Source organism: Sebastes fasciatus, chromosome 6 (genome assembly GCF_043250625.1).
Source record: "Sebastes fasciatus isolate fSebFas1 chromosome 6, fSebFas1.pri, whole genome shotgun sequence".
Taxonomy (NCBI): Eukaryota; Metazoa; Chordata; class Actinopteri; order Perciformes; family Sebastidae; genus Sebastes; species Sebastes fasciatus.
In genome coordinates, this window is record NC_133800.1 from 520,001 (window position 1) to 529,163 (window position 9,163).

The 9,163-nt window shown below is 36.4% G+C and overlaps 2 non-coding genes across 2 annotated transcripts; one reads left to right on the forward strand and one right to left on the reverse strand.

Moving 5' to 3' along the window:
• The first annotated feature begins 77 nt into the window (after positions 1-77).
• On the forward strand, positions 78-196 carry LOC141770302 (5S ribosomal RNA). The gene has a single exon (XR_012594527.1). It is a non-coding gene; the product is annotated as a 5S ribosomal RNA (ribosomal RNA).
• Positions 197-688: 492 nt separating this feature from the next.
• On the reverse strand, positions 689-807 carry LOC141770250 (5S ribosomal RNA). Its single transcript, XR_012594488.1, has one exon. It is a non-coding gene; the product is annotated as a 5S ribosomal RNA (ribosomal RNA).
• Positions 808-9,163: the final 8,356 nt, after the last annotated feature.

The following is a 9,163-nucleotide window of genomic DNA, read 5'->3' on the forward strand; positions in this document are numbered from 1 at the left end:
CGCCCGATCTCGTCACCAGTGCTGTTGCTTACGGCCATACCACCCTGAACACGCCCGATCTCGTCACCAGTGCTGTTGCTTACGGCCATACCACCCTGAACACGCCCGATCTCGTCTGATCTCGGAAGCTAAGCAGGGTCGGGCCTGGTCAGTACTTGGGTGGGAGACCGCCTGGGAATACCAGGTGCTGTAAGCTTTTTCACTTCTCTTTACAAGCAGCAGAGGGCGCCGCTGCTTCTCCGGTGGAGACTTTGAAAATCAGAGCAGCTTGACTCTGGATGTTGAATTTCAGCATTTTTCTTTCTCCCACATTTTCAACGCTTTGTCCTGATGCTAGTGTGCTGTCACCAAAGAGTAACGGCCATTACTTCAGTTTGAATCACTTCTGCATGCTTTTGAAAAAAAGTTGAAAACTGACGTGTCGTTTCTGAGTGATGTATATCTTCACCATTCTTTCCACTGTATGCTGTCCAATAAACTTCAATAAAGGTTTCTTTTTTTCCCGAGTGAAATTGATCAGCTTTATGATATAATGATATACACTTGTAACTCGTGATCTGCTCTTTAAAAAATATTTGAAAAGCATTGACATTGTGTGTACACCATTCTATTGATTTTCATCAGCGCCTGCCAGTGTCCAACGAAGAAGCAGCAGCGCCCTCCGCTGTTTGTAAAAGAGAAGCGAAAAAGCTTACAGCACCTGGTATTCCCAGGCGGTCTCCCATCCAAGTACTGACCAGGCCCGACCCTGCTTGGCTTCCGAGATCAGACGAGATCGGCCGTGTTCAGGGTGGTATGGCCGTAAGCAACATTTGCAGCAACAAAAAGGCCATTTAAAGATGCTGTAACACAACGTTTTCGTATTCTGTCTATGAAGGTAGCAGCTGCAGATTGTCAGGAACACAAACAAATATTCTCACTATAATGACAAAAAGGGCCTTTGTTACAAACTCTGTCGTTGTTACATTGTTACAGGCTATGTTATAAAAATATTATTGGATTATTATCACTGATGTATTGCTGTGTAAGCAGCATTTTCAAGTGTCATACTGCGCCATATTTTATGAAACAATCACGTTTTAAATGTCAAATCTAAATCTACAAAGTCGCAATAACAATCACAAACGTAGTGGAGTAAAAACTCCAATCTATCCCTGTAAAATCAAGTATAAAGTAGCATAAAATTGCAAAAAGCACCTCAAACCTGCATTCAAGCAGCTCAGTTACAATCTCACCTCTGTCATAGATAGTGTTTATCATTCATGTGGGGAAACTGTGTCACTGTAATCAGAGCTCCTTGACAAGAACTTCTGGAAATATGCTAATGTCCCTATGGACAGAAATGCACACAGGCGTTCACGGTGGCAGTGATTGACATCTATAAAGGGCCGTTTTGTCACCAGTGCTGTTTTTTACGGCCATTCCACCCTGAACACGCCCGAGCTCGTCTGATCTCGGAAGCTAAGCAGGGTCGGACGATGACATCACATCAAAGGACGATGACATCACTGTAATACATAAAAGGATATGTATGAATATTCAAAATGATGTATGGAAAACTAAATTTAAAAGTCCAGAAAAGTGGCAGTGTTGCTGTGCTGCGTCTGATGTACGTTGTGAAACTGTGTGTTGAGCAATGCGAGTCGCATCCAACTCATATTAACCTGGCATTGGAGATACAATGATCAAGTATGTTATGACAATCATTTTTTTAAAGTTATAAAGAAATTCAGATCAATACCAGCCATATTCTAGAAAAGAAGCATTATTTTGAAGAAAACAATATGTATGTTACTAATATCTAACTGAGTAGAGAAGTCAACTGTGAGTGTATTGTGGCAGCACGCTTCAATGTGTCTATCCAAACTAGCCTAATGTTCCAGAAAGTGTGAAAACATCAAAGGACGATGACATCACATCAAAGGACGATGACATCACATGAAAGGACGATGACATCACTGTAATACATGAAAAGGCACGTATGAATATTCAAAATGACGTATGGAAAACTAAATTTAAATGTCCAGAAAAGTGGCAGTGTTGCTGTGCAGCGGTGTCTGGTGTACATTGTGAAGCTGTGTGTTGAGTAATGCAAGTCGCATCCAACTCATATTTACCTGGCATTGGAGATACAATGATCAGGTATTTTATGACAATATTTTTTTTTTTTAAAGATAAAAACCAATAGAGATTAATACAATCCATATTCTTGAAATGAGCATTATTTTGAAGAAAAAAATATGTATGTTACAAATATCCAACTGAGTAGAGATATCAATTGTGAGTATATTGTAGCAGCACGCTTCAAGTGTTTACCCAAACTAGCCTAATGTTCCAGAATGTGTGACAACATCAATGGACGATAACATCACATCAAAGCACGATGACATCAAATCAAAGGACGATGACATCACATCAAAGGACGATGACATCACTGTAATACATAAAAGGATATGTATGAATATTCAAAATGATGTATGGAAAACTAAATTTAAATGTCCAGAAAAGTGGCAGTGTTGCTGTGCAGCAGTGTCTGGTGACCGTTGTGAAGCTGTGTGTTGAGCAATGCGAGTTGCATCCAACTCATATTTACCTGGCATGGGAGATACAATGATCAAGTATGTTATGACAATAATTTTTTTTAAAGTTATGAAGAAATACAGATCAATAACAGCCATATTCTTGAAAAGAAGCATTATTTTGAAGAAAAAAATATGTATGTTACAAATATCCAACTGAGTAGAGATTGTCAACTGTGAGTGTATTGTGGCAGCACGCTTCAATGTGTCTATCCAAACTAGCCTAATGTTCCAGAATATGTGACAACATCAATGGACGATAACATCACATCAAAGTACGATGACATCACATCAAAGGACGATGACATCACATGAAAGGATGATGACATCACTGTAATACTTAAAAGGATATGTATGAATATTCAAAATGATGTATGGAAAACTAAATTTAAATATCCAGAAAAGTTGGCAATGTTGCTGTGCAGCAGTGTCTGATGTACGTTGTGAACCTGTGTGTTGAGCAATGCGAGTTGCATCCAACTCTTATTTACCTGGCATGGGAGATACAATGATCAAGTATGTTATGACAATAATTTTTTTTTAAAGTTAAAAACCAATACAGATTAATACCATCCATATTCTTGAAATGAAGCATCATTTGGAAGAAAAAAATATGTATGTTACAAATATCCAACTGAGTAGAGATGTTAACTGTGAGTGTATTGTGGCAGCACGATTCAATGTGTCTATCCAAACTAGCCTAATGTTCCAGAATGTGTGATAACATCAAAGGACGATGACATCACATCAAAGGACGATGACATCACATCAAAGGACGATGACATCACTGTAATACTTAAAAGGATATGTATGAATATTCGAAATGACGTATGGAAAGCTACATTTAAATGTCCAGAAAAGTGGCAGTGTTGCTGTGCAGCAGTGTCTGGTGTACGTTGTGAAACTGTGTGTTGAGCAATGCGAGTCGCATCCAACTCATATTTACCTGGCATTGGAGATACAATGATCAAGTATTTTATGACAATAATTTATTTTTAAAGTTAAAAACAAATACAGATTAATTCTATCCATATTCTTGAAAAGAAGCATTATTTTGAAGAAAAAAATATGTATGTTACAAATATCTAACTGAGTAGAGAAGTCAACTGTGAGTGTATTGTGGCAGCACGCTTCAATGTGTCTATCCAAACTAGCCTAATGTTACAGAATGTGTAAAAACATCAAAGGACGATGACATCACATCAAAGGACGATGACATCACTGTAATACATAAAAGGATATGTATGAATATTCAAAATGACGTATGGAAAACTAAATTTAAATGTCCAGAAAAGTGGCAGTGTTGCTGTGCTGCAGTGTCTGATGTACGTTGTGAAACTGTGTGTTGAGCAATGCGAGTCGCATCCAACTCATATTAACCTGGCATTGGAGATACAATGATCAAGTATGTTATGACAATCATTTTTTTAAAGTTATAAAGAAATTCAGATCAATACCAGCCATATTCTAGAAAAGAAGCATTATTTTGAAGAAAACAATATGTATGTTACAAATATCCAACTGAGTAGAGAAGTCAACTGTGAGTGTATTGTGGCAGCACGCTTCAATGTGTCTATCCAAACTAGCCTAATGTTCCAGAATGTGTGAAAACATCAAAGGACGATGACATCACATCAAAGGACGATGACATCACATGAAAGGACGATGACATCACTGTAATACATGAAAAGGCACGTATGAATATTCAAAATGACGTATGGAAAACTAAATTTAAATGTCCAGAAAAGTGGCAGTGTTGCTGTGCAGCGGTGTCTGGTGTACATTGTGAAGCTGTGTGTTGAGTAATGCGAGTCGCATCCAACTCATATTTACCTGGCATTGGAGATACAATGATCAGGTATTTTATGACAATATTTTTTTTTTTTAAAGATAAAAACCAATAGAGATTAATACAATCCATATTCTTGAAATGAGCATTATTTTGAAGAAAAAAATATGTATGTTACAAATATCCAACTGAGTAGAGATATCAATTGTGAGTATATTGTAGCAGCACGCTTCAAGTGTTTACCCAAACTAGCCTAATGTTCCAGAATGTGTGACAACATCAATGGACGATAACATCACATCAAAGCACGATGACATCAAATCAAAGGACGATGACATCACATCAAAGGACGATGACATCACTGTAATACATAAAAGGATATGTATGAATATTCAAAATGACGTATGGAAAACTAAATTTAAATGTCCAGAAAAGTGGCAGTGTTGCTGTGCAGCAGTGTCTGGTGACCGTTGTGAAGCTGTGTGTTGAGCAATGCGAGTTGCATCCAACTCATATTTACCTGGCATGGGAGATACAATGATCAAGTATGTTATGACAATAATTTTTTTTAAAGTTATGAAGAAATACAGATCAATAACAGCCATATTCTTGAAAAGAAGCATTATTTTGAAGAAAAAAATATGTATGTTACAAATATCCAACTGAGTAGAGATGTTAACTGTGAGTGTATTGTGGCAGCACGATTCAATGTGTCTATCCAAACTAGCCTAATGTTCCAGAATGTGTGATAACATCAAAGGACGATGACATCACATCAAAGGACGATGACATCACATCAAAGGACGATGACATCACTGTAATACTTAAAAGGATATGTATGAATATTCGAAATGACGTATGGAAAGCTACATTTAAATGTCCAGAAAAGTGGCAGTGTTGCTGTGCAGCAGTGTCTGGTGTACGTTGTGAAACTGTGTGTTGAGCAATGCGAGTCGCATCCAACTCATATTTACCTGGCATTGGAGATACAATGATCAAGTATTTTATGACAATAATTTATTTTTAAAGTTAAAAACAAATACAGATTAATTCTATCCATATTCTTGAAAAGAAGCATTATTTTGAAGAAAAAAATATGTATGTTACAAATATCTAACTGAGTAGAGAAGTCAACTGTGAGTGTATTGTGGCAGCACGCTTCAATGTGTCTATCCAAACTAGCCTAATGTTACAGAATGTGTAAAAACATCAAAGGACGATGACATCACATCAAAGGACGATGACATCACTGTAATACATAAAAGGATATGTATGAATATTCAAAATGACGTATGGAAAACTAAATTTAAATGTCCAGAAAAGTGGCAGTGTTGCTGTGCTGCAGTGTCTGATGTACGTTGTGAAACTGTGTGTTGAGCAATGCGAGTCGCATCCAACTCATATTAACCTGGCATTGGAGATACAATGATCAAGTATGTTATGACAATCATTTTTTTAAAGTTATAAAGAAATTCAGATCAATACCAGCCATATTCTAGAAAAGAAGCATTATTTTGAAGAAAACAATATGTATGTTACAAATATCCAACTGAGTAGAGAAGTCAACTGTGAGTGTATTGTGGCAGCACGCTTCAATGTGTCTATCCAAACTAGCCTAATGTTCCAGAATGTGTGAAAACATCAAAGGACGATGACATCACATCAAAGGACGATGACATCACATGAAAGGACGATGACATCACTGTAATACATGAAAAGGCACGTATGAATATTCAAAATGACGTATGGAAAACTAAATTTAAATGTCCAGAAAAGTGGCAGTGTTGCTGTGCAGCGGTGTCTGGTGTACATTGTGAAGCTGTGTGTTGAGTAATGCGAGTCGCATCCAACTCATATTTACCTGGCATTGGAGATACAATGATCAGGTATTTTATGACAATATTTTTTTTTTTTAAAGATAAAAACCAATAGAGATTAATACAATCCATATTCTTGAAATGAGCATTATTTTGAAGAAAAAAATATGTATGTTACAAATATCCAACTGAGTAGAGATATCAATTGTGAGTATATTGTAGCAGCACGCTTCAAGTGTTTACCCAAACTAGCCTAATGTTCCAGAATGTGTGACAACATCAATGGACGATAACATCACATCAAAGCACGATGACATCAAATCAAAGGACGATGACATCACATCAAAGGACGATGACATCACTGTAATACATAAAAGGATATGTATGAATATTCAAAATGACGTATGGAAAACTAAATTTAAATGTCCAGAAAAGTGGCAGTGTTGCTGTGCAGCAGTGTCTGGTGACCGTTGTGAAGCTGTGTGTTGAGCAATGCGAGTTGCATCCAACTCATATTTACCTGGCATGGGAGATACAATGATCAAGTATGTTATGACAATAATTTTTTTTAAAGTTATGAAGAAATACAGATCAATAACAGCCATATTCTTGAAAAGAAGCATTATTTTGAAGAAAAAAATATGTATGTTACAAATATCCAACTGAGTAGAGATGTTAACTGTGAGTGTATTGTGGCAGCACGATTCAATGTGTCTATCCAAACTAGCCTAATGTTCCAGAATGTGTGATAACATCAAAGGACGATGACATCACATCAAAGGACGATGACATCACATCAAAGGACGATGACATCACTGTAATACTTAAAAGGATATGTATGAATATTCGAAATGACGTATGGAAAGCTACATTTAAATGTCCAGAAAAGTGGCAGTGTTGCTGTGCAGCAGTGTCTGGTGTACGTTGTGAAACTGTGTGTTGAGCAATGCGAGTCGCATCCAACTCATATTTACCTGGCATTGGAGATACAATGATCAAGTATTTTATGACAATAATTTATTTTTAAAATTAAAAACAAATACAGATTAATTCTATCCATATTCTTGAAAAGAAGCATTATTTTGAAGAAAAAAATATGTATGTTACAAATATCTAACTGAGTAGAGAAGTCAACTGTGAGTGTATTGTGGCAGCACGCTTCAATGTGTCTATCCAAACTAGCCTAATGTTCCAGAATGTGTGAAAACATCAAAGGACGATGACATCACATCAAAGGACGATGACATCACATCAAAGGACGATGACATCACTGTAATACATAAAAGGATATGTATGAATATTCAAAATGACGTATGGAAAACTAAATTTAAATGTCCAGAAAAGTGGCAGTGTTGCTGTGCTGCAGTGTCTGATGTACGTTGTGAAACTGTGTGTTGAGCAATGCGAGTCGCATCCAACTCATATTAACCTGGCATTGGAGATACAATGATCAAGTATGTTATGACAATCATTTTTTTAAAGTTATAAAGAAATACAGATCAATAACAGCCATATTCTTGAAAAGAAGCATTATTTTGAAGAAAAAAATATGTATGTTACAAATATCCAACTGAGTAGAGATGTTAACTGTGAGTGTATTGTGGCAGCACGATTCAATGTGTCTATCCAAACTAGCCTAATGTTACAGAATGTGTAAAAACATCAAAGGACGATGACATCACATCAAAGGACGATGACATCACTGTAATACATAAAAGGATATGTATGAATATTCAAAATGACGTATGGAAAACTAAATTTAAATGTCCAGAAAAGTGGCAGTGTTGCTGTGCTGCAGTGTCTGATGTACGTTGTGAAACTGTGTGTTGAGCAATGCGAGTCGCATCCAACTCATATTAACCTGGCATTGGAGATACAATGATCAAGTATGTTATGACAATCATTTTTTTAAAGTTATAAAGAAATTCAGATCAATACCAGCCATATTCTAGAAAAGAAGCATTATTTTGAAGAAAACAATATGTATGTTACAAATATCCAACTGAGTAGAGAAGTCAACTGTGAGTGTATTGTGGCAGCACGCTTCAATGTGTCTATCCAAACTAGCCTAATGTTCCAGAATGTGTGAAAACATCAAAGGACGATGACATCACATCAAAGGACGATGACATCACATGAAAGGACGATGACATCACTGTAATACATGAAAAGGCACGTATGAATATTCAAAATGACGTATGGAAAACTAAATTTAAATGTCCAGAAAAGTGGCAGTGTTGCTGTGCAGCGGTGTCTGGTGTACATTGTGAAGCTGTGTGTTGAGTAATGCGAGTCGCATCCAACTCATATTTACCTGGCATTGGAGATACAATGATCAGGTATTTTATGACAATATTTTTTTTTTTTAAAGATAAAAACCAATAGAGATTAATACAATCCATATTCTTGAAATGAGCATTATTTTGAAGAAAAAAATATGTATGTTACAAATATCCAACTGAGTAGAGATATCAATTGTGAGTATATTGTAGCAGCACGCTTCAAGTGTTTACCCAAACTAGCCTAATGTTCCAGAATGTGTGACAACATCAATGGACGATAACATCACATCAAAGCACGATGACATCAAATCAAAGGACGATGACATCACATCAAAGGACGATGACATCACTGTAATACATAAAAGGATATGTATGAATATTCAAAATGACGTATGGAAAACTAAATTTAAATGTCCAGAAAAGTGGCAGTGTTGCTGTGCAGCAGTGTCTGGTGACCGTTGTGAAGCTGTGTGTTGAGCAATGCGAGTTGCATCCAACTCATATTTACCTGGCATGGGAGATACAATGATCAAGTATGTTATGACAATAATTTTTTTTAAAGTTATGAAGAAATACAGATCAATAACAGCCATATTCTTGAAAAGAAACATTATTTTGAAGAAAAAAATATGTATGTTACAAATATCCAACTGAGTAGAGATGTTAACTGTGAGTGTATTGTGGCAGCACGATTCA